Below are 25173 nucleotides of genomic sequence, written 5' to 3' on the forward strand. Positions count from 1 at the left end.
GAATAAACAATATATATCGGGAACAAATGTGGGAATACCAGCATTAGGAAAACCATGGCTTTTGGGCCAAGGCCCTATTCTTGAGTAAAATATCAAATACACAAGGTTTTTAGAAAATGGTGAATAAAGCTCTGATGACTCTGACTAGCTCCAATATCTCGGAAGCCGTCTGGTTTGATTACCTAAGTCACCACTTCGATGAGCAAAAGAGAACCAGCAAAACTTTAGAAGAGGATGCAAAAAAGTTCAGCCTAGAAAAAGCAAAATTAAAACCCCTTACACCCCAAAAAGAAACCAAAAAAATAATATTTACAATGGCATAAATTATGGGGTCAATAGAAAACAGCAGATCTGGGGGTGCTCTGGTCCCAAATGAGATCCCAAATGCCTTGTTTAAACTGAATCCTGCATTTTGGGGTGAAAAATTGGCTTTGAATTTCAACCATTGTATGGCATTAGGAAGTATTCCAAAATCGTGGAGGGGTGCGATAGTCCATCCAATATTCAAAGGAGGTAATAAGTCACAAACTGAGAGCTATCGACTAATTACCCTAACGGACGTAGAGGCTAAATATTATGCAGGAATTTTACTGGAGTATCTACGTAGGTGGGCAACCGAAAATAGCATTATTCCTTCCAATCAGACAGGTTTTGCAAAGGGCCTGGGTACTGCTGCAAATATTTTAACTCTATCCCTGATCATTGATAAGTACAAACAAAAAAATAAACCCTTGTATCTGTGTTCTGTAGATTTTAAATCAGCCTTTGACCTGGTACAGCAACCTCTCCTATGGGAGAAATTAGTCTCCTGAGGGATACTGGTGAATCTGTTAAAGGCTTTTGAACAGTTATACACAGATACATGGGTAAGAGTTAAGATAGGGGATGGATCTTTCCTTTTCAAGGGAAATTAAAACAAAACAAGGATTGAAACAGGACTGTGTGCTGGCACCATATCTTTTTAATCTCTTTTTATCGGACTTGTCTGCGGAATTAAACAAGGTAAATGCGCACCCCCCAAAGCTTAGTGATATGACTATTTCAAACTTGCTATATGCTGACGACGTAGTACTCCTGAGTCAAACTAAAGTAGGGCTACGGCGGCTCATTGTAAAGACATTCGAATATGCAGAGCGAAATGGTCTGGAAATAAATCAGAAAAAATTCAAGGTTATGGAAATTAGCAAAAAAATTTCAAGGGCCAAACAATTGAATACACAAAGGGGTGTTCTGGAACAAGTAAACCAGTAGATATCTGGGTGTGCTTTTTGACGAACGGGGCTCCTTTGTTCCCCAAAAACAGGAGCTATACAGAAAAGGAAATACTCTATTATTCGCTTTTCATACTTTAAAGAAATTGCTTACTGGCCCAAGTTATCGGCCGCTGCTTCAAGTCGTTACAGTCAAACTAATTCCAAAATTAGGATACGGAAGCGAAGCCTTGTGTGGAGAAGATGCTATAATCTTAAATAAATTACTGGGAACATTTTTAGGTCCTTATTCCAGCTACCGGGATATACCTCCCAAGCACAAATCAGGCTGGAGTTTGGTTATCTAAATCAATTAATAGATAGGAAAGCCAGTTAAATCAAAGTTTGGAAACATTTACAGCTAGCAAAGGAAAATCAGCTCTGTCAAGCACTTTGGAAGGCGATTAGTTGTAACCCCAAGGCTAAATCTCGAGAGTATCTAGATCAGGCATTAACAGACATGGAAGTAGCGGAATTATGGAATTTAAATCTTTCCTACCAGGCTTTTTAAAAAATCCTAAATTGAATAACAAGGAAAAGATCAGTGAACATGGATAAGAGCTTATTGGCCTGCAGATCGCACTCCTGGATGGTAATAAACGAGTATAAACTTTTGAAATGTCAGGCCTACCTGGAAGCCGGGTGGACATAGACAGTCAAGGACCATTTCATCAAACACCGGTTTGGTATCATTCCTGGTGGTGCATACCTAGCCCCGTGGGAACGCCCTGGAAATATCCCTCAGTGCAGGCTGTGTGGCCGGGGAAAGGAAGACATAATCCACTTGATTTGTATTTGTAATGGCCCACGAAATGAACGCAAATCTTTATTGAAGGCAGCATTTAAGCAAAGAAGGATACGGTCTTGCAGGCAAGCGGTGATTGCCTGTTTTAAACCCTCTGCCATTGTTTTAAATGCTAAATTTTCTAAGTTTTTACGTTTAGCAACACAATTTGTTTTTTAGAATAAGATCTTAATTAGTACATATGTATTAGTTTTTATAGAATTATTTTAAAAAAACATTTAATCCTCAAAAAAAAATTAATCACTGTACAGTACTCATGAAAAGATTCTTAATCATAGTTAAGTAAGGTATAAGACATATATGGGTAGTCTACACTGACCTCGGAAAAGGAGGTACCTATTAAGAAATTTCATAAATAAAATTATTTTTATGCATATTAGGGATTACAGATTAATACTCAAAATTATATATATTATGATTTAGATATATTTTTGTATTATGTAATGTATTGGTTTCGTTAACTATGCATCAAATAACTAAATAAACTTGATTGGCTGCTGTCATTTTCTCAGTAAAGAAAGAGAAAGCATAATCCTCGCCTCTGTGTCCTTAATAGAATTGAAAAGTCTTGATGGGATAGCTAGACAATTTTTTATTTCTCTCATCGGAACCGGTAAACAAAACTGTCTACACACCTGACTTTCACTTAGGCACAGAGTCAATAACAATGAGCCTCAAAATAACGCTTACTTTTGAAACCTCACTTCTTATATGAAGGATGAGGACTAGTGCTGAAGTAACTGAAGAATCACAATACTTTGGTAAACTCTCCAAGGCAATGTATTTCTGCAGAACGAGTCTACCTGAAACAAACCTGACAAGATTGTTACCATATTTTGTTAAACAAATTAGGTGTGCGGCTGTGACGGAGAAGGGCATGATGGAGGGACATATGAGAAGCAGATAGCAATCATGCCAGCAACGTGGCATCATCGTTTAGGAAACAAACGATGATTACAGTCAACATGGCAGCCTCCTACACAGGATGTGTATACGTGACATACATCTGTAGGGAGGGAATAATGACTGCATCTAGGCTGCAGTTTCTGTCTCACATAAAACTGAAAACAGCGTGGATGATACCATAAAATCTCTATGGTTCCTGGGCATTCCTTTGTAAACCCCGAAGGCCCTGTCTGCCTTTTGTATAGCTGCGCAACAGTTTTACTTGTACTGTTGTTTTTGCAGTTTTATAACACGAAGCGCCTTCAACTATTAATTAAAATCAAGCAGTGACGAAGTTAAGATATATGACTTTTGTGGTGACGGGGTTGGAATGAAACATTTTTGTTTGCATCCATTTTTTATTTTCTTGAAACAACCTATATGTGAAGTGTTAAATATATTGACATACTGGGTGAAATGATGGGGATACATTTTGTGAATATTTGTTTTTTATATATTTGCTCTTACAACAGTGTAGTGGGAATGTGATGGAGGTAAAATGGCCTCCTAATTATTTTTGCAGTGGTCAATGCTATATCTTCTCTAGTACTTTTGATTTTGTCGTTTTATTTTTGTAAGGGAGTAGACTTAGAGACTCACGAAAGCGTGTTTACCGTGGCGTGTGATCCAATATAAATAGTTATATTTATTGATTCATAAACTGTGTGACCCTGTAATTATTAACTTTAAAACCTTTTTAACGTTATTCATGTTTTCTTATAAAGGCCATATTGGCGCTACAAAGGATGCACCTCTCCGAATAATGCATGCAAAACAGGAGATATTGGTTCATTAATGGATTTGTATAAATACAGCAGGCAGACTTGAAGAGGACACATTATTTCACTGTCATCCAGTAGAGCTATTGCCCTATGAGTTTACACATGATCAACGACCAGTTTTTTACGCCAACTACCTTTTGAACTGCAAAATCTAGATTTTTTAATACACCTGAGTTTCAGTGGTGTTTGTTTGCGGAAGGCCTGGTAGGTAGTGTTACAGTAATAATTCCTATCTAGTACACATGCTGGGATTGAACAGTATAAAGGACAAAGAAGCCCTCTGGGTTACCCACCAATGAACATTAGAGTTGGCGGATCTGAATGCTGATGGGAGCAAAGGCTGGTAGCACCCCCTGTGAGAAGGAGTAAACCATTCTGCCAATACTCCTTAGATCCTTACCACTTTGAGGCCAAAAATATGTAATACTCACCGGTGTCAAACACACCAGATGTATTCAAAACAATCACACCCACTGCATCTCCTTGTAATAATGATTCTCAGTTCCTTCAAAGCTGTGGCCAGCCCAGTCTCTGTGCCCCCACCCGGCTGCAAATCCAACTGCCAGTGGTCACATACACTGGATTCTTCGAGGTGGAGTGAGAGCTGCCTGGCAACAATTCTCACAAGGATTTTACCCAAAAAGGGGAGGATGGGACAGTTGTTGTCAACCGGAGTGTTCTACAATGTTTCCGTTTTAGGGCTTGTCTACAGACAGCTTTTGGTTGTCTGTAGTCAAAGACCTGTTGTGGACAATACTAACAGTGTGCTTTGGGTCAGCTCTATTCCACTCAGGTTTGTTTCTTTTTACTTTTTATTCACTTAGCCCTACCCACTTCCTCCATTCCTCCTCTCTGCTGCTTGCTTACATTATGCTCCACCTTTCTACATCACCCCAACTTCCACCCACTCCACTCCACCCTTATCCAAATCTCAATCTTTTAACAAATGTTTTCTCTTTTTACTTGGCCTGGCACCTGCTATTTGGTGCCAGGTTGCTCCTTTCAGAATAAAAATGTGTTTTAATGCACTCTTATATTCTTTTCAATTAGTACTCCAAGATTGGAATCTACCACCTTGGAACAGTAAAGTAAGGCAAAATATAAACTGGTTGCTGCTGTATTATGCATACACATGCATGAGTGGTGACCTGTTTTTGCCACTGTGTTATCCTTGTCCCAAAATACATAAAGGTTTGGCGGCTTCTACAACACTATTTTTGTCAGTGTTACGGTGCAAATCACTGATACCTAAATTACCAAGATTCTGTCATGTATAGGGGTACGCCCAAGAGGAGAAGAAAGGCCAATCCATTTGGAAGAGGAAGCCTCACTCACACATTGTGACATGCTTCATCATAGACAACCTCTCCACATCCTGGTAGTGGCAATACCACCAGAGAGGACTTGACCTCCTAGTAAAGTTCTTAAATAAGATAATTTCCTGGACAAAACAAGGGTGTCCAAATAAAGTTAAAAGTACCAGGTTTTCACCTTTATTAGTGGTGACCTATGGCGCATCTTATACCAACTACGAAATAAAATGAGAGCGCAATGGCTCAGACCATCATCTTATCACCAACATGTTTCTGCCCTATTCTAAGTCACGTATATCAGTCAGGGCATTTGTCAGGACTAAGGATCCCTACAGACCTAGACTAACAGTCAACAGTGAAAAGTTAAAAACATGCAATGCCCCTGCTATTCAGTCTACCACTGGTCGAGCCAAAGGGTGCATGGTTATTTTTGTACCTATCAATGTAAATGGGAGGATTAGAGAATTAGTGTCAACATTTGCAACAATACAAGCTCTTAAGATTACAGTTAAGGGGTCCCTGAGCATGGTGTTACTAAATGTTACAATGCAACAACTTGGTCCCTGACCACTTCTTGTATTCAAAGTTTGTCCATATTCCTAGCCTCATTAGGATGCGCGCTGAGGGGGAGGTCAACAAATTTGTTGTTGGTTAGGGACCTCAATATATATCCATGCGGGGTGGGGAGCCTTGGTGGGTTGGTTCTTGAAAAGCAGGCTTTGACCAGTAACATTCTGTGGAAGTGTGGTCAGGCCAAAGGGTTTCAATAGGAACATATCTGTGAAGGTACTGAGCTTACAGCATTGTTGAACGATTACAACCTTGCACACGCTTGGGACATGCATACTGTACTGCAGGATGGGATACTAGCCCCAACCTATCAGAGAAAGAATTGTGCCTCTATTATCGATTATGTCTTTGTCTCAGTTGTGTTACTTCCTTAAACAATTAATTTTGATATCTATAATCATTTTTATATTGTCCACAATCCTTTAGTGTTGAGGATGAGGCTCCCAGGGTCGAAATTAAGTAAGGTATTGCATCAGCCAGTGGCCTCAAATCCAGCCTCAGAATCAGAGAAGATGCATAAGATTGTCTTTAGTTGATGCTGATTTTTTCGTAGCATCCCTATTCCACAGTTGTACTAGCGACTTGGCAGCCTGCCTGGAGCCCTCTTCATCAGATAAAAACCTCCTAAATGCTTCCTTAGTCATTGCAGCGAAGGTCAAAGCTCCTCTTACCATTGATAGTACTAGCCCTCCAAACCATTCCCTGAAATAGTTTGATGCTACCTGTTCTAAGGCCTTGCCTAGTTTGAAAATTGCTCTCAAAGCAGTACCCAGAGACATGAATCAGGTGAGAACTTGCCATTGCTTCTATACAGAGGAGCTTTAAAGAAGAAAGGGAGATTTAAGGGATAGGGCCTTGGAGGATTAGGTACAATCCAGTACAATTAAAAACGGTAATTTTTTGCAGAATTATCAATCAGCCCAGCTTCGCCTAGAAGAATACTCCTAGTTTATGGCATCATATACTGGCCCAGGATTGGGTGGCCCACTGTGAGAAAATGTTTAACTACCCATCACAGGTTGCTCCAATCACGGAGGCAGAAACGGAGCATGTAAAGTCTAACCTGATTTTTACTTTAGTTAGAAATAAAACAGGGCGGGACACGAATGGAGAGCAAGATGGCGGCCGCCTAACGCAGCTGCGAAGCGTCTGCTCCGACCAAGGAAACCTCCCAGTCACGCGGGTCGGAGCCTCCTTCGGCAGCCGCGCTCACAGGAAACAATGTAGCGGCATTGTAGCAGCATTGTGTTGACTCGTGTTGCTTTACCTGCTCCCTCTTTTTTGGGGGATGACTGTCCCAGGGCTGTCAGGAGGGGCGGCACAGGGGAAATATTGCGGATGATATCATTTTTCGAAGGACTGCTTTTCATGTGAGGATTGTTTTAGGCTACTTGGCTCCTGGTTTTTGCGGGGCCTTTTTTTTTTTTCTTCTGGGAGAAGCAAACTACGTGGATTTGTTGACAGAGGCTAAAAGGATTGCAAAGTGCCTCCCCGGGATGCGGTCTGGACTGCTCCTGTTCCTACCTGAAGACAACTACAGGTCTGTGCTCACGGGTGCCAATTGGGGGCAATTTTCGCCGTGGACTCAAAAAACGGTCAGAGTTTCTTTTTTCTATTACAAGTATTTGACACTGGGCGTATATTATAATAACGCATTTTGCATCAAAAAGCAAAAAAAAGTAAAAATGCCACCTAAGGGAGTGAAAAATGTGACTCTGTCTGGACGAGGCAAGCCGGTAAGAGAAAGCTTGTCAGCACGGCAGGGGGGTGGTACGGATATAAAACAAGGCTTAGGTGAGAAGGTTGTCTCCAAAAACAAGAGCGCTTCACTGGACAGGTATTTTGAGAAAGGGAAGGACATACTGGTGGGGGGCACAGAAACCCCCCCCCGCCGCCGTGGAGGAGGCCGATCCTCTAGTAACCGAGGAGATGGCGGCTATAGATGGGCCCCCCCGCATGAAGATGGGCAGAGTGATGTTGTAGATGTGGCAACTTTACAAAAACAAGCTACCGGGAGTCAGATGGAGCAGAGGGAGCAGAGGGAGGGCGCACAAAGCGCTAGGACATTATCACAGGTGGAGCGGAGGCCGGTGGAATTACGTGATAATGAGACAATACAAGGAGACAAGTTTTTTTCACTATCAGATCATTCAAGTTGGTCAAGTAACGAGCAGATGGATTTGGAGGCGGATAAAACTTCTTCTGAATTTGAATCTGAGGTATCCTCCTTGGCACTGGGAAAGGAATTACAGGAGAGTAGCAGGAGTGCCACTGTTAGGAAAAAACAGAGGAAGAGAAGTGAGCAAGTAGGACCTAATAAGCACTCCACTAACCCATTGGACACTAAGGGTCTTCAGGGGTTTCAGTGGGAGTATTCCAAGGATGATTTAACTCTATATGATAATGGTGAAAAACAGCCTAATCCTGTGTCACTGGAAACCATATATCAAAGCATTATGGAACACCAAGAGGAATCTAAATTAGAGAGCCGTAGGACTCAAATGGCTTGCCGCAAGATGCAAATCCAAATTCGTCGAGTAGCCAAGACATGTTCAGAGTTTACTACACGGATGGAAGAAGCAGAGACTCAGATCTCGCGTCTGGAGGATGAGGCTGGAGCTCGCCAGTCATCTCGAGAAATGATGGAGAAACAACTTGAGGACACTCAGTGGAAATTGACAGATTTAGAGGACAGAATGAGGAGGAATAATCTGCGCGTCCTGGGTGTACCAGAAGGACTTGAAGGATCAGACATACATAGTTTTATGGTCGCACTTTTTAAGGAAGCTTTTCCGGATCTACACCAGTGGGATTGGGACAAAGAGGTTCAAAGAGCCCATCGATTTCCTTTTAGCAAAATAGGACCAAACTCAGAAGGAGGAAGTGGTAGACCTAGAGTAATATTAATCTCTTTGCTTAATTATCAGGCAAGGCAGGCTATATACGACCGAGCTCGACCCAATGCTAGAAGTAAGGCTAAGGGATGTGAGTTTTTTGTGAGACCAGACTATTGCCATAGTACTGTTGAAAAAAGGTGGAGGCTCCGGCAGCTAATTCAGCCACTTCAAAGTAAGGGGGCACAGGTTTTTTTATTAAATCCGGCTAAACTGAAAGTAGTAATGGATAATATGACTCACTTCTTCACGACAGAGGAGAAAGCAAGGGCTTTTTTGGGTGGACTTAACGGTCCGGTTTCCTAAGATAGATTTTCTGGATTGGGACATAGGGGTGGGGGTAAAGTAGAGGGTAAAGTAGAGAGGGTTAGGAGTTAAGCCCTGAGAAGTCGAGCCGGGGGTAAGAGAGAAGCCTCTTAGGATTAATCCCCCCTTTAGGAAAAAAGAAAAAAAATATATATATATATATATTTCTTTGGCTGAAACAGGGGTAGATAGAGAGAGATAAAGACAAAGAAAGGGAGAAAAGGAAAAAGAAAAAAAAAAGAAAAATAAAATCATGCACTGGGTAGGGACGGTCGGAGCGGAAGCTTTACCATCATTAGGGACAGTGAGATCCCATACTCTCCATAAATTGGGTGTAAGGGTAGGGGTAAGGGGTGCAGGGGGGTGTGGGGGGGTTGGTAGCAGGGTTGGGGTACAAGGGGTGGGAGGATGGGAGAGGGGGGAGAGGGGTGATGGGGAGTGGGGGGGCACTAATATAGGCAGAAACGTTCAGAACAATTTAAGGAAGACATATCAAAAGAAGAGGATGTATAGGATTCAATATCAACAAGTTGGTTTCTTTAAGGGAGAAAGTATTGACGTGAGATTGGTACATCAAACTGAGTGATATGGCAAATAGATTAAGGATTTGTACATTGAATATTTGCGGTCTAAATAGCCCCCAGAAAAGGAAAAGAGTGGCAGCTGGTCTTAAACTAATTAAATCAGATCTATATTGCTTGCAGGAAACACACATTGCATGGAGTAAGCAAGAGCTCATACGAGAGCTTGGGTTGACGCCTCTTGTTTGTACCAGACAGGAGGTTTCGACACGTGGGGTGACGATACTTGCCAGAAATAACAATGTACAAGTTTGTAGATCTCGAGCAAGTAATGATGGGCGGTGGGCTCTCTTAGAATTATCCGTGAATACATTTAAATTTACCCTCTGCACTATATATGGATCAGTTTTGGACGAGGCTGAGCCTCTGGATACGTTGAACATGGAACTAGTTGGATGGCCCTTACCAATAATTATTTGTGGCGACTTAAATATTCATTTAGAGGTAGGTAGCAGGAGCATGGGCACCCAGAGTTTATATCAGGGACGAAAGCCTAAAGTATGGAAAGCTCTAAGGAGGTTAGTAAGGGAACATGGGTTGAGAGATGTCTGGGAAAATATCAAAACTTTAGATCCAGGGTATACCTATTACTCGTTTCCACATGCTAAATTGGTAAGGTTGGATTATTTTTTTGTATCACAAAACTTAATCCATGGGGCTGAAATAGAATGCAAACCCAGATTCTTATCAGATCATAATCCATTAATATTGTCCATAACAATTAAGGGACCATCTAATCCGCGTCGTGTATGGACATTTGATAGGAAATTGTTGGTTGACCCAGGATATATATCCCATATGAAAGAGTGGATTCACCACTTTTTTTATATCAATAGGAATATGGCAGATCCGGGGATGGTATGGGACTCATTTAAAGCTGCAGTGAGAGGTGAAACTCTTAGCTATAGTTTGGGAATACAGAAAATTAGGGGGAAGGAAATTGTAGAACTTCAAGAAAGATTAATAACAAAAGAGAGGGAATTAGCTAGTAAAATTACTAGTAGAGAAGACATTACTCTCACTCAGACCCAAATGGCGATTCTTAAGGCTAAAATAAATGCTTACTTGAATAAAACAGTGGCAGCCGTCTATCAAAGTCACCGATTGGAGTGTTATGAGTATGGTGAATCCACAGGAAAAGTCCTAGCTAGACGGGTCAGACAAAAGGCAGTTAAACAGAATGTTTTTAATATAATTGATGGTAATGGGCGGAAACATACAGAGCTAGAAGGAATTCTAGAGGTTTTTAAGGGTTACTATCAGGAGTTGTATAGTGAAGATATAGTGTATTCTGAACAGCTACAAAAAAAGGTTAGTGAATTTCTGGGGGGATTAAAAAGTACAAGGCTCTCTTCTGAGGAACAAATTACATTAGATGCACCAATTTGTATTGATGAGATAATTGAGACAGTAAGCTCCCTGGCAACAGGGAAAGCTGCTGGGCCGGATGCAATACCACTTGAATTTTATAAGACCTTCCTGACAGATATTAAAAAGGATATGCATAGCATTTTTTGTATAGCGCAGGCAGGTCAGGCACCTTTATCGTGGGAATGTGCAAGTATTATAGTGCTAAAAAAAAAGGATAAATCAACAGAGCTCCCCAGTTCATATAGACCCATATCTTTGTTAAACGTAGATGGAAAGATTTATGCAAAGATTTTGGCCAGTAGATTGGCAAATGTGATAGTCAGGTTGGTTAGAAAACAACAACATGGGTTTATTCCGGGTAGAGATACAATAGATCATATAAGAAGAATAATAGCCATGTTTGATCTTGCAGAACTATATCAAACAAATTTAGGATTATTACTTTTGGATGCCGAGAAGGCATTTGATCGTGTATCGTGGAAGTTTCTATGGGAAGTCATGCGCTGGAAAGGTATAGGGAGTGGATATATTACAGCTATAAAAACTTTATATGTAGCCCCAAAAGCTAGAATTTGCATTGCTGGTTTGGAATCAGATATTATCTTAATCTCTAAGGGGACTAGACAGGGGTGTCCATGTTCCCCCCTGCTCTTTGCTTTATATATTGACTCTTTCTTGCTGAGATTAGAAGAATGCAAAAATATTCAACCTCTATTATATCATGGAGAAACATATAAGGTGTTTGCATATGCTGATGATGTAGCTATAGTGACAAGTAACACGGAGGAAGCTATTAAGGCAATAGAAATAGAGGCAAGAGAGTTTGGAAGATACTCCGGATATAAGCTGAACTCAGATAAAACACAAATAGTATGTTCTGGGCACGTTTCACTAGTAGATAGACGATTGGTATCTGAAGCAGTGTATTTGGGGGTGAAGATTACATCAGTGGTTAATCGGTTGGTGGAAATCAATTTTATCCCACTATTAAATAGAATAAAGAGGGATTTAGACCGAATGCATAATTTGCACTTATCGCTAGAGGGTCGCTGCAATGTATTGAAAATGATGGTTCTGCCAAAAATCCTATATTTATTTCGGGCTATTCCCCTTGAGGTTGATAAAAAATGGCTTAAAAGATTGGAAAAGATGGGGAATATTTTTTTATGGGGATATGCTAAAACGAGAAGGGCAATGAAGTATATGACACTTCCCAAAGATCGAGGCGGGTGGTCAGTCCCTAATTTTACACTGTATTACTACGCCTGTTGTCTTCAACATATGGATGAACTTATAAGGGGAAGTTTTAAGGGTAATGAAGAAGTAAAATCAACCCCTATTTATACTATGATGGCGGGTGGGGAGGCAAGTGGTTGGTTATCAAAATTTGAGGAACCAAGTTACTTTAAAAAAGTAAGATTTAAGCCTTTTTTGTCCGCCTTCAAGGTTTGGGCTCAGATAAAACGGAGTATGGGACTGGGAAAGATTACGGCTTATACACCAGTGAAATTCTCAGCTATCCCAAATCATATCTTTAGGGATCCTATATTAGATTTTTGGCGTTCTAGGGGAATAAATAAAGTCGGAGACTTGTATTGTAAATCCGGTTGTAAATCATTTACGGATTTGCAGTCTCAATTTGGCTTACCTAAGACCCATTTTTTTAAATTTTTGCAAATACGAAATTTTTTACAGTCTCAGAAGTAAGGTGGGGTACAGTTGTCGGAGATCCCGGTAGTTGAGGCTGTTATAAATGGGGCAAAGATTGGCAAGTTATATAAGCTACTAACAGAGTTACAAGTAGATGATATGGCACAACAGAATGAGCGATGGATTGCACGATTTGGGGTGGCTGGAGAGTGGGTGGACCAATCCTTAGCCATGGCGGAGACAACATTTCTATCAGCTAATTTGAAAACCCAGCATTACAAAACACTGATGGACTTATATTATACTCCAGCAAAACTGAAAAAGTGGGGGATATCCTCTGGAAGCTGCAATCGATGTGGGGAAGTTGAAGCTGAGATAACGCATATGTTTTTTGTATGCCCAATGTTGCAGGGAATACTAAACGAGATAGAGGTATTCCTTAAGAAGATCACGCATTGCAATATTCGGGTTACTGTTATGCTGGTAGTATTGGGAGTCGTGGACTCACCTGAAAGTATGGAACCTGCACTGTATAAAATAAGGCGATTTTTATTTTTGTCCATGGCAATATACCGCTTATGTATTGCTACAGATTGGCTCAAAAAAGAACCCCCCACGTTTGAGAGTTGGCGCTCTAGATTACTTACCATCTATAATACTGAATTAAGTCTTTATAAAAAAAAAAAAATTAAAAAAAAAGAAATAAAACAGGGCATAAATGGTCTAACTAGAAATTAGGCGCCAGGCCCTGATGGAATGCCCCCAGACCTGCTTGTATTGTATAGTAATGTATGGGCTCCTACGTTAAAGTTGGTGCTGAATGCAGCAGTGAGGGTGGGTCCTCTGTCTGCCTGATCATTATCCACCATAGTTACTGTTTTAAGAAAGGGGATAAGAGTAGAGAATGTTACAGGCCCATTTCTTATATCGACTCTGTAGTAAAAGACCTGGGGAGGGTGTTTTCTAGATAGGATGCTCTCCTGGGCAGAGGAAAATAATATTATATCAGGTTGCCAATATGGGTTCCAGCTTGGTAAGTCAACCACTGACCAGTGCTTGAATCTTTTTCTAGTAGTCAGTAAATATACTATTACTTGATCTCATACCATGTATTTTGCATTTATGGATCTAACGGCCGTGTTAGATCACGTAAATAAGGATAAACTGTGGAGAAAACTGCTGGGAAAAAGGGTCAACCCAAATATTGTGTATTTCCTTCATGACCTCCACTCAGATACCCGTGCCATGGTGAGCTATTCAGCGGATCTAACTTGTTCAGAGAGCTTTAATACAAGTCGTGGAGTTAGGCAAGGGTGCACCCTTCCTCCGTTCTTGTTTTGTTTATTTTTGAATGGCTTGGAGAAGGCATTACTGGAAGTAAAGTCTGATTGTCCTCTAGTTGGTTTTCGCCCCCAGCCGGCACTGTTATATGCAGTTGATGCGGTTCTGATGCAAGAACCGCAAATGGCATGCAGAAGATATTGTACGCATTTGATAATTTTATGGGGGAGATGCACCTATCAATTAATTTTATCAAAATCATATATCATGGTCTTGGAGCCTAAGCCTTCAAAAGAAAATACCATAATATGCTATGGTACAGAGGGGACAACATAGTTGAGTAACATGCCTCTAGATACATTTGTATGTGCACACCTGTATGCTATAGATGGCTACAGTACATCAATGTGTACACAGGAGACCGGTGACACTTTGCATTTACCACATTGTCAGAGTCAACATTCTGTTCCCTCACTCAATCACCTGGTAAAGGGACAAACATGAGTTAGGTCTGTACTTACTTCCTTGTGGCTGCTGTGCTGCGTCCAAATGCTGATCCAACTCAGGGTTGTCCCTTTACCAGGTGATTGAGTGAGGGAACAGAATGTTGACTCTGACAATGTTGTAAGTGCAAAGTGTCACCGGTCTCCTGTGTACACATTGATGTAGCTCGTCCTACTTAGGAGGGCATGCCCAGCTGAGCCTTTGCAGTCTTCCAGGCCCAGCGCCTCAGGTCCTTCCACCTCTTCTGACAATGGGTGCTCTGCCGGCTGTGGAACCCTAGGGTCTGCACTTTCTTAGTGATGGCACACCAAATCCCCTTCTTCTGATGGGTGTTGGCCTGCATCTATGACATAGATAAAAAAGTATGTCATGTCCACATGCACCATACTAAAACAGACAGGGTTACTAACTAGTTAGTACATCAAGCCAAAACCAGACTGTCTTTAACATCCCCTCCACTGACAGATGAGCAAATGCAGTCAGGCCAGATGTGAGGAGGAGACAGGCAGACAACATGCATCTCCAGGACCAGTTGCCATGTTATCACATATGACCAGACAGCAAGCACATTTGCAACTATGGTATTTCAGGAGGAGTCTGGTATTCCAACTCCACTTACCTTGTGCAAGTCACAAGGTGGGTCACGGAACATACATCAAATACTTTCCACAATGTCTCAGGACTCACAATCTGTCACCAAATATAAGCACATGACCAGGAACTCATCCCATGCTATCACAACTCTGGCACCCTACAGACTTTAAGGACATAATTAGAAACATTGCCCATCAGCCTTTGCTTAGTGTAACAAAGTATAGTTGAGCTAATTAAATATTTGCGCACATGGTGCACTTACCTGCTCCTCTGGTGCATCATAGAGCTGTTCATAGAGCCACCTCCACCAGCTTCTCCAGCTCCTCGGGTGAGAAGGCAGGGGTCCTATCACCTGTAGGATGTGGCATTATTGCTCTCAGAGGCAGTACACAGCAGCTGAAGTTGTGTAGGTCTTGCTGGCAGCAGTATCAGGACTCAAGTGAGAGATGCAGTATGAAATGGCGGTCACGTCCGCCATGTAAAAGCCGTCACCGCCGGCGGACATCACCATTGGCCCAAGTCAGCCAAAGGCAGCAATGTGTTCCAATGGCAATATCCATCTCGGTAGTATTTGCCTACCGTCCTGACGACCGGCGGATGTAGGTCATTTACTAATGTGCAGTAAAGTAGGTCAGGCAGCTGCCATTTTAAGGTCCTTAGATGGTCGAAAGGGTTAAATTAAAGATGCATCACAAGGCCAGAAACATATCTGCGCCACAGTTTTCAGCTCTGGCTTTGAGCAACCATGTTTTTAAAATCTGAATTAATAAACCTGTTGTAATATTCATGATATGTGAGTAATGTATAATTAGTGGCATAGTCTGCACTTTTATGGCAATTGGATAGATGGTATTTGTGTCTAATATATGTGAAACATGGTAAGAATGTCATTATCACTGAGACTTTCAGTGACAAGCGTATGCATTTCCAAGTCATAATTGAGGTAAGGGGATGACATGGCAGCAATAAGCCATTATTTCCCTAGGTATGTCCTGTGTACCATGTTTTTACTGTTTCGTATGGCATGTCCAAGCATCATGTGTGACGTGGATTTTCACACTTACAATGGACACAATGAGTGATAGACATACCTTCTTATATTCCTTCATCTTGTTACCCTGGAATGAGAAGGGTCAGACAACCTCCAGTGTACTGTCCACTAGCAGTCCTGAAGACCATGGATGATCGACATGTCATCCTGATATACTGCCTGGACAAGCAGACAATCATGGCTCTCTGTCGTCAGTTGGAGCCAGATCTGATGCCTGCCATTCGTCATCCCTATAGCATTCCACCCATTGTACAAGTCATGTCAGTGCTGCACTTCCTGGCCACAGGATGCTTTCAAAATACTGTGGCCCTAACAGCAGGGATAAAACAGCTTGGTCTTGAAGGATGTCCTCTCAGCACTGTTAAAATACCTGGACAGCGACAACGAGAAGATTTGACCATGTGAAGGCTGATCTTTATGCACACATCCCATATGTGGAGGGAGCCATTGATGATACCCATGTAGCATTGGTTCCGCCAAATGGCAATGAACAGGTGTATTGGAACAGGAAGAACTTCCACTCCATAAATGTCCAAGTAGTCTGTTTGGTGGACCTCTACATTTCCCAAGGATGTGGAAAGAACTGGAGTTCAGTTCATGATGCCTTCATCATGCGGAACAGCAATATTCCACTGCTGAAGACACAACAGTAGACAGAGAGGGCCTGGGTGATTGGTATGTCATATTTGTGATGTGGGTCAGTATCTTATGTCTGCTGCTAAATGTAAGGATGTACAAGATTTATGTTTGCACATGTGTAATGATTCCTTACAGGGGATTCCGGCTCCCAAACCATCCCTGGCTGTTGACACCAGTTTGGTACCCAAACACGCCAGGGTAAGTTTGCTTCAGTGAGGCCCACGGAAGAACAGGCATGTCTTGGAGTGGACTTTTGGCCTCCAAAAGGCTAGATTTCGTTGCATTGATAAGCCTGGTGGAGCCTTCCTCTACTCACCCGCCAAATCATTGTTGCTGCTGCATTGCTCAGCAACCTCAGCCTGAGACGTCAGCTCCCATATATACCAGATGAGGGAAAGCCAGCAGTTCCAGCGGGTGAGAATGCAGAATTGCCAAGTGAGGATGACTGCGATGAGGATGAAGGTGGAGACATCTGGGCAGATCTCATAAATCAGTAGTTCAACTGACTGTAGATATGTGTTGTTCTGTAAAATACTTGACTCAGTGGGTTATTGGGGGCTTAGAGATGTTTGAGAAGGATCTTTGTATGACCATCGGACAGCTCATTAGTTGCTTAGCAGTACATAGCTCAGCTGTGCATGAAAACTTGTACTTGGAGTTGTGACTATCGTAATGATCTCTTTTGTCAGTGTTACTATTGTATTTAGGACATGTCTTTATAGGTCTTCATTACCATTACCTGCCTATCCCTTTTGTATTAAATTTTTACTTTGCAGATTTCTTCACAAGGTCACGCTCATGACGTCAATTCTGAATTGTGTCACAGGCAGGTGGCATTTACAAGTCTGACACGTGAGGTGAAAATGGATAGATCCAGGTACAGTATAGCATCAGATTGGTGGTGTCTGAGTTCCATGCCCAAACTGTCAGGACAGTGCGATGATAGTCTTCTGTTCCACTCAATAGACCTCTGTGCCATGTTATCTGGGTCCAATGGTGTCATATGTGTGGTCCTGTGCCTCTCACACATGTCATCCATGACCTGAACCTTCTCATTTGTTCTCATTGGTTTGATAATTATACTACTTAACTTGTATATAGCTGTCTCTGTGTTTCCTCAATGCAGGCCACTGTGCATGTGTGTCAAGACTGACATAGGTGAGTAGCATGCCTACAGAAACCTGACCATGGTAAGTGGAAGGTTCCATGACTGGGGACAATTGTACTGACCTCTGTCTGTATTATGCGGTATGGTCATATGGGAGGTATGATATAGGTATGTGATAAGGCTTTAGCTGATGACACATTGAACCAATCTGTTTGCCTATTTAGATAGACAGACTGACATGTTCATTAGTCTGTGGGGTGCTTGTTATTCACACTGATGCTAAAGAATTACATTGAGAAGCTGTACTGCACTGTGTGATATTTGGCATGTTGTCAACCTATGTGCAGGAAAGAGCAATACATGAGACTAGGAGTGTGTCCATTTGTATAATTGAACATATATCTGACCCAGATTCAACAGCACATGTGAGATGGGACTTATCCGAATTGGTACATATGTGAATATCATGTGTAAGCAACAAATTTCACACTTAACTGTTCAATATATCTGAAAAATGACTCTCAAACATGATATGTGGTTTAGTTGTGTTTATTTACAAGTGCACAGGAACATTAAAGGAATGGGATCAAATCATACAGTGTAAACAGTGAAGGGTTCAGTCATGGTGTATGTAATCATCAGGGTAGCTGCTACAACATTTGGAGTCACAAGTCCAGTGTCCTTGTGGCACTGAAAAATGGAGAGTGGTTGTAAAACAGTCAACAGGGTGTATTTGTGACAAGGGGAACCAATGAGAAGAGGATCACTTCCCGGCAGTGGCTGAAGTCTTGGCATCTGCTCCTCCTGGATGTTTTGGTGGACGTCCATGTTTGCACGGGGAGGGGTCTTAAGCTACAGAGGCTAGGGTGTCTGAGGCATGTCCTTCCCCTCGCGGAGCCTCCATTCCACTGGCTGCCACAGATGTAGAAGGGGCCGATGTTACATGACCAATGGAAGGGGTCTGCTGTTGTGGACATAACCTACTCAGGGTGGTATTAATGTCTCTCAGCACCCCTGTGGGCCTCCCACTTTTGCATGACTTTCTGGTGGTTGTCCCTCTGGAGCTGCTTTATCTCCCCCATCATGGCAGGTATGTGTCCCATCACACCTTGGAACTGTTGGTAGGCTCCCAAGACTTAGGAGATGGTGTCTTGGCCAGTTGTATCCCTAGGAGCCTCAGTCCGCTGGCCCACACCTTCTCTCCCATGCACCCTACCCCCACGTGCCTCTGCCCTTGGCATCGTTTGCCCACTCCCACTGGTGCCAGGTCCTTCACTGTCAGGGTTTTCTAGTGGTGACTCCGGTACCTGTGCTCGGGGGGCACACAATGGTTGTAACTGTCATGGGAACACAGGTTAGGGGGCAATTGGTTGCTTGGGTTGTAGATGCAACCGGGCTGAGAGAAGTTGATGTAGGCAGGGTGAGGCTGACAGTTGTAGACTGACCTGGTGTCCCAGATGGGCCAGAGCTGGCCTCAATGCCCTCACATCCAGGGGTGTTGTCCTCGCTGCGGGCTTCATTCAGGGGGGTAGTGTCTGTCTCAGGTGTCCTCTTCATTGTCACGATGGGTAGGTGACCTGTTGAAGAAGTGGAACAGACTGTTTCAGATTGTAATGCAACTTGTGGTATCAAATCTGGGGTACATCTATATGGGATACCGGGAATTCCTATATCATACACCTTGCTACAGGGTATCAGATTAGGGGTGATCATTCTACCTCGCCATATATATCAGGTTACACCTAGGACAGCACACTGCAGATATGTGTGTTCCCCCCAGGTGAGTATCTTTCAATGCGGTTTTAGCAGAGGACACAGCTGTAGTTGTGTGTTTGTGGTATTGTACTGGCAGATGCCCATAGCATTGCTAATATTGCCCTAGACTGTAGAATTGTGGGATCATTCAGGTGAGTTTAGTCAATTGTGTAGTTGACATGGAAGGCTATTTCAATTATGGTACACTGTTCTGGTTTTCTTAATGGTAAAACAGTGCCTGCTAGTGCTGTCAGTCCCTGTACTGCCCATGACATACACAGACACTGTGCCCCCAGATCAATCAATCAATCATTTCTAGAATGCAATACTCACCCATAGGGTCTCAAGGCGTTAGAGAGGGTCCTCAGAGATCAGTTGAAGTGCCAGGTTGAGGTCCTTCTTGAACTGAGGCAGTGATGGCGACTGTCTGAGGTGTGGTGGTAAGGTGCTCCAACAGATGAGTTTAGTTGACATGTGGTATGCCAGAGAGGAGTATTTGGACAGTTGGACACAGGGGTGGTGTGTGTGTTGGCTGTTAAAATGTCAAAGAGTGATCAGTGAGCATGCAAGACAGAACTTTAGGGTAACATTTTCAGTGTTTTGGCTTACCAGACTTCACTCCCCCAGGTATTCATGTCAAGCCCTCAGGATGCAGGATGTACAAGACCTTCTCCTCCCATGATGTGACCATTGGGGGAGGAGGTGAGGGCCCACGGCCAGTCTTGAGGACTGCCAGCTGGTGCCTGACAGCCATGGAACGTACCTTTACCCTGAGGTTGTTCCACCTCTTCCTGATGTCCTCCCTTGTGCATGGATAGCTGCCTGCAGAATTCACCCTGTTGACAATGTTTTGTCACTTCCTGGCAATAGGGGTTTGTTGGACTTGGGCTCCTAATAGGTGTGGCTCCTCTCTGATAATTTCATCTATATGGACCCTCAACTCATCGTCCGTGAAGCTGGGATGTTTTTGTGGGGACATGGTAGCAGTGGACGACATGAACATGTAAAGAAAATGGGTGATGAGGTGTGGGTGCTGTGTTGTGAGTGGGTGACGGGTGGTGTCTGATGTGTGGAGAAAAAATTGTGTGATATGTATGATGTGCAGGTGTAGGATGAGTGGTATTTGGAGTGATGAGGGGTGCCTATTCTATAGTTCCTAATTTCGCTGTACAGTCTCTGTCTTGCTGTGTATGGCGTTTTTGATGCAAAGGATTGCATGGTGTGAAGGGGTGTGAAGGGGTGTGTTTAATAGTGCAGTTTGTAGGTGTGTTAGGTGTGTGGCTGTGTGTCAGGTGTGTGGAATTCAAAATATCCAATGTGGTCCAGTGTATTACTGTGTACACCGTTGACCGCCACGGTTCGCACCACCATTGGTTTGCCACCATGGAAGAACCGCATTTGTGATTGTGGGTTGTAATTGGTTTGAAGGATTTTTGATGGGCTTGCGTTGCTGGTGGTTGAACCGCCTCTCTTTCAACCCTCCAGAGTCTTGGCGGTGGCAGAATTTTGGCTGGGTTTAGGCGGTCCTGCCTGTGTAACTTGTAAGACGGCGGTCTGTGTGACTGCCAACATGACGGTCTTTCGGCAGTTGCCACCACAGTGGTCTTGCCAAAAGACTGCAAAACTTGTAATGAGGCCCTTTATTTTACATTTAGGTTTATGGTAACTTTGTGTTCAATTTGAATTCTATTCTGCAGTTTGTTCCTTATTTGGTGGAAGCTAATTAAGGTTTATGTTTAACTGTAACATATATTTATATGTACTAACTGTATTTCTTTCATGTGTTTATAAATTATTATAATATATTTTTAGCTAATGTTTGTATATATATGTGTTAGTTTAGAAGTTTAATATTTTGTGTGTGTTAAATTACTTAAATTGCATATTTACTTGTTTATTTAGTAAGTATGACTTTAAATATTATTTTTTATAATTTATTTTGTGTTTTAAATATTCTGTTTGTGCGTGCTTAATATTTGTGTTTTAACTGTAATTATCATTCTAAAATGTGTTTTATATCCTAGATTTCTTTTAATACAACTTTTGTAGATGATACTGCTCTTTTTGATATTTTTCTAATTCTGTGTGTATTTAAGGTTTTGATGATATTTGGCTATACTTTGCTTTTGTTTTTGATACTATTGTATTTTATATATTTGTGATTGTGATATTTTTGCTAGGAATATTTTTGTTTTTCTTGTTTGTGTGTATGGTGATGATATTTTGATAAACAATGTTTGTTGGCGATATTGTTATGAATCAATGGTTTAGTGGGCAATATTATGACATAATCCTATGAGGAGTGCAGCACTTGTGGTGCCTGTGGCATGACCAGAGCTGGAGGGAACGTGTACTGAAGAACATGGGTCAGCAGAGGAACTTGCTGAGGAGATGGTGACTGATGTCAAGCATACATCCACACCTTTCTATTGGAGAATCAGATAGTATTCGGGGGACCTGCTCCTCCTTCTTTGAGTTGTCAATTCTCCTTTCATTAGGGGAGGTGTTATAGACACAGGTTGCTTGCTGATTTGTTGTCCTTTGGATATAGTGCACTGTTTTGGGTTATTGCCCCTAAGATACACTGCACTTTGGTGGGTGTGCATCTCTAAGATGCAGTATAGTACTATGTGTTATATATTTAGGTCTGAGTACAGTGCGGTGCTTTTTAGACCCTATGAGGTAGTGCAGCTGTAGGGTTAGTATTCTTGGAGTGCAATGCAATATTGTGATTTATTACAACGTAGGGTGGTAGCTTGTAGTCCCTAGAGTCCCTTCATGCAGTGCTGTGTGGTGTGAAATGCATCTTGGTATGTAGGCAGTACATTCTGATGGGTTAGTGTCCCTAGGAAGCAGTCCTGTTCCATTTGTTCGTACTCCAAGAATGCAGTGCAGTTTGGTAGATCAATGTACATAGGGTGCAACGTGGTGAGTTAATGTCCTATTGTAGGTTTTTTCCCTAAAATGCAGTGGAAAATGCTAGTGGCACTAGGATGGAGCATAATATGTTGTATTCATATTTTCAGGACACAGTTTACTGAGTTTGTGGATGAAATTAGTATGGTGCACCTATGGTGCTGTGTAGTGTGGCAACTATTGTCTGCAGGATATAGGATGGTTTGTCAGTGCCTCTAGGATGCAGAGCTCATTGTAACTGCATTATGTTGGCATTGAAAGCTAAAGAATTCTTCAGTTTGTCCTAACTGAACAAAAATCAGAACCAAATGACCTCCTTCTCAGTCATTTGCATACACATTTGCAAAGATCCTCTTAAGTTACATGCATTTCACTGCCCGTCACAGATAAAGCTCTCTTTAGTGAGATATCAAAAGACATATGCCTTGATTATGAGTTTGGTGGATGGGAAGACCCCTCTGCCAAACTTCCGATATGGTGGTCGCCACAGTAATTGCGACCTCCCTGCTGGCCCTACTATGACTTTCCCATTGGGCTGAAGGACGGAAAGCACGGTTTCCGCTGGTCAGTCCAGCGAGAAAGTGGTGGCAGCATTGTTGCTAGCGTGTAATTGAGGCTGTGATAATGCTGCCACCCTCAGGGGGCACAAGCACCCTTGTAATGCCCACTGTCTGCATAGCAGACAGTGGGCATTTCATCGATGCTTGGCAGGGGGAACCATGTCCTGCCCATGCCACATGCCTGGGCAGTGCAGGGGCGACCCTGTTGCTCCCTGCACCTGTTGTGCACCAGGTGAAACCTCCATGAAAAGGCTTGCGGAGAACCAGGTTGCAATCAAGAGGGCGGCACTGCATGCAGTGCCACCCTGGCTAACTGCAACCTACACATCTTTAATCTTGTCCCAATTTGTATAGTAGTCTTCTTTATTTTCTCCTTTAACTCCAACTTCAGCCAAGCCAACAAGTGTTTCGTCTGGGATGTGACCCAATGGCTTCCTCTAGGCTGTAAATTAAATGCTATACTGTAACATATGTTTTACAAATATCCCCTTTCCCATTCTTTTGTCCCATTTAACCGTGCTTTTCAACTTGTAGGTGGAAACCAATGATGTACAAATTACATATCCATGTGTTCAAAATACACATCTCCCTGCTAAGTCCTCGTGTCACTGAAAATATCCCATCTATGTACATTATTGAAAACTTACATAAAGTCTACCTCCATCTTCACCCATTGACTAATATATATCTTGTGTTTTTGCATGCACACATATGTGGAACTGAACCCCCATAAAACGGGGACCCTCTGGTATATTGTCCTTATATCCCAGTTAATTATTATGAAATCTTGAATCGGTACCTCTACTATGCTGGGCGAAATCTGCCTTATTGCTTCTCATTCAATTCACCCACATCCTATCCTTCGAAATCACAAGTTTATTTGTTCTACTCAGGGTCCTCTGTACAAAGAAACCATAGTAGTTAAAATCTGGGTTTTTTCTTCTAGTAGTCTTTCGTGAGTTTCTATTTAAAACTGATCATTAGAAACCATCCATAATAGTGCTTACCTAATCGTGTCCAAATTGGCCAACGTACCTTACTCCTTAATTTCTCACGCCCCGTATGTTGCGATATTCTCCTGTAAATATAACCAGAGTCTACCTTAATATCTAATCCCAATATGTTATCCCCACTTCATCTTCATCCCAATTTCCTTCTCCTCCCACCGAAAACAAGTCTCCTAATCGACATTAACTTTTATAAAAAAAAACACTCAAATACACTCAAATCTTACCGACTACCATCTATTTGTTCCCTGTTAATCGTGCCCGATGTCCGCATGCTTCGCACTCAAATACACTCAAATCTTACCGACTGCCATCTATTTGTTCCCTGTTAATCGTGCTCGATGCCCCCATGCTTCGCTATTTCACCCAAGTCTTAAAAACTATAATACTACTTGGAATCCATTATCAGTGACTCCCGCCACTCACCTATCATTCCTTACCCATCCATCAATGCGAGTAAGCTGCTTTAATCCAACTCTAAGTCCGTTTTCGACTTCCCTGTAAATACCATCTCCCGCAGTGTTAAAAAGAGAGGACTGACCATCCTCTCTTACCATCTGCAAACTTCCTTCACAGCACTAGCGCCATCTTTATCTTCCATATCACTGGCAATATTCTATTATTTCCTAAATATCAGTGTCATAGTCATTATTCTTTATCCTTTATTTTTCAAAGTCTTTATTCCCTGAGTGTCAATGTCATAGTCTTTAACACTATGATATTATATGGAAGCCATTACTAGTGTCTCCCCCACTCACCTATTGTTTCACATCCCTTCACAAGTACGCTGCTTGAATCCAATTCTAAGTCTGTTTTAGACTTTCTTCTAACTACCACCTCCCGCAGTGTAATAAAAAGAGGACTGACCGTCCTCTCTTACTACATGCAAATCTCCTTCCTAGCTCCAGCGCCATTATTGTCTTCCATATTACTGGCAATAATCTATTTTTCCCTGAATGTCAGTGTCTTCATTCCCAATAATGCCTTAGTCCATTAAGGTCCCACGGAGAAAATATCAGAGTTTGTGGATATATTTCTACAGCCCCTAGTGGCAAATCTTCCATCATATATAAAAGATACAAAACATTTTTTGAGTTTACTGAGTGACATACAATGGGGGACTAACATGATGATGGTAACATTGGCTATGGTGGCACTTTATACAAGTATAAAGTATGAGTATTGTGTACAGGCAATTAGACATTGCTGAATACAAGATTGGCCAGTATGAACACATGGAAATTTTATTATAAATGGTAGACTTAGGCCCTCATTATAAGTGTGGTGGTCT

Source organism: Pleurodeles waltl, chromosome 2_2 (genome assembly GCF_031143425.1).
Source record: "Pleurodeles waltl isolate 20211129_DDA chromosome 2_2, aPleWal1.hap1.20221129, whole genome shotgun sequence".
NCBI lineage: Eukaryota > Metazoa > Chordata > Amphibia > Caudata > Salamandridae > Pleurodeles > Pleurodeles waltl.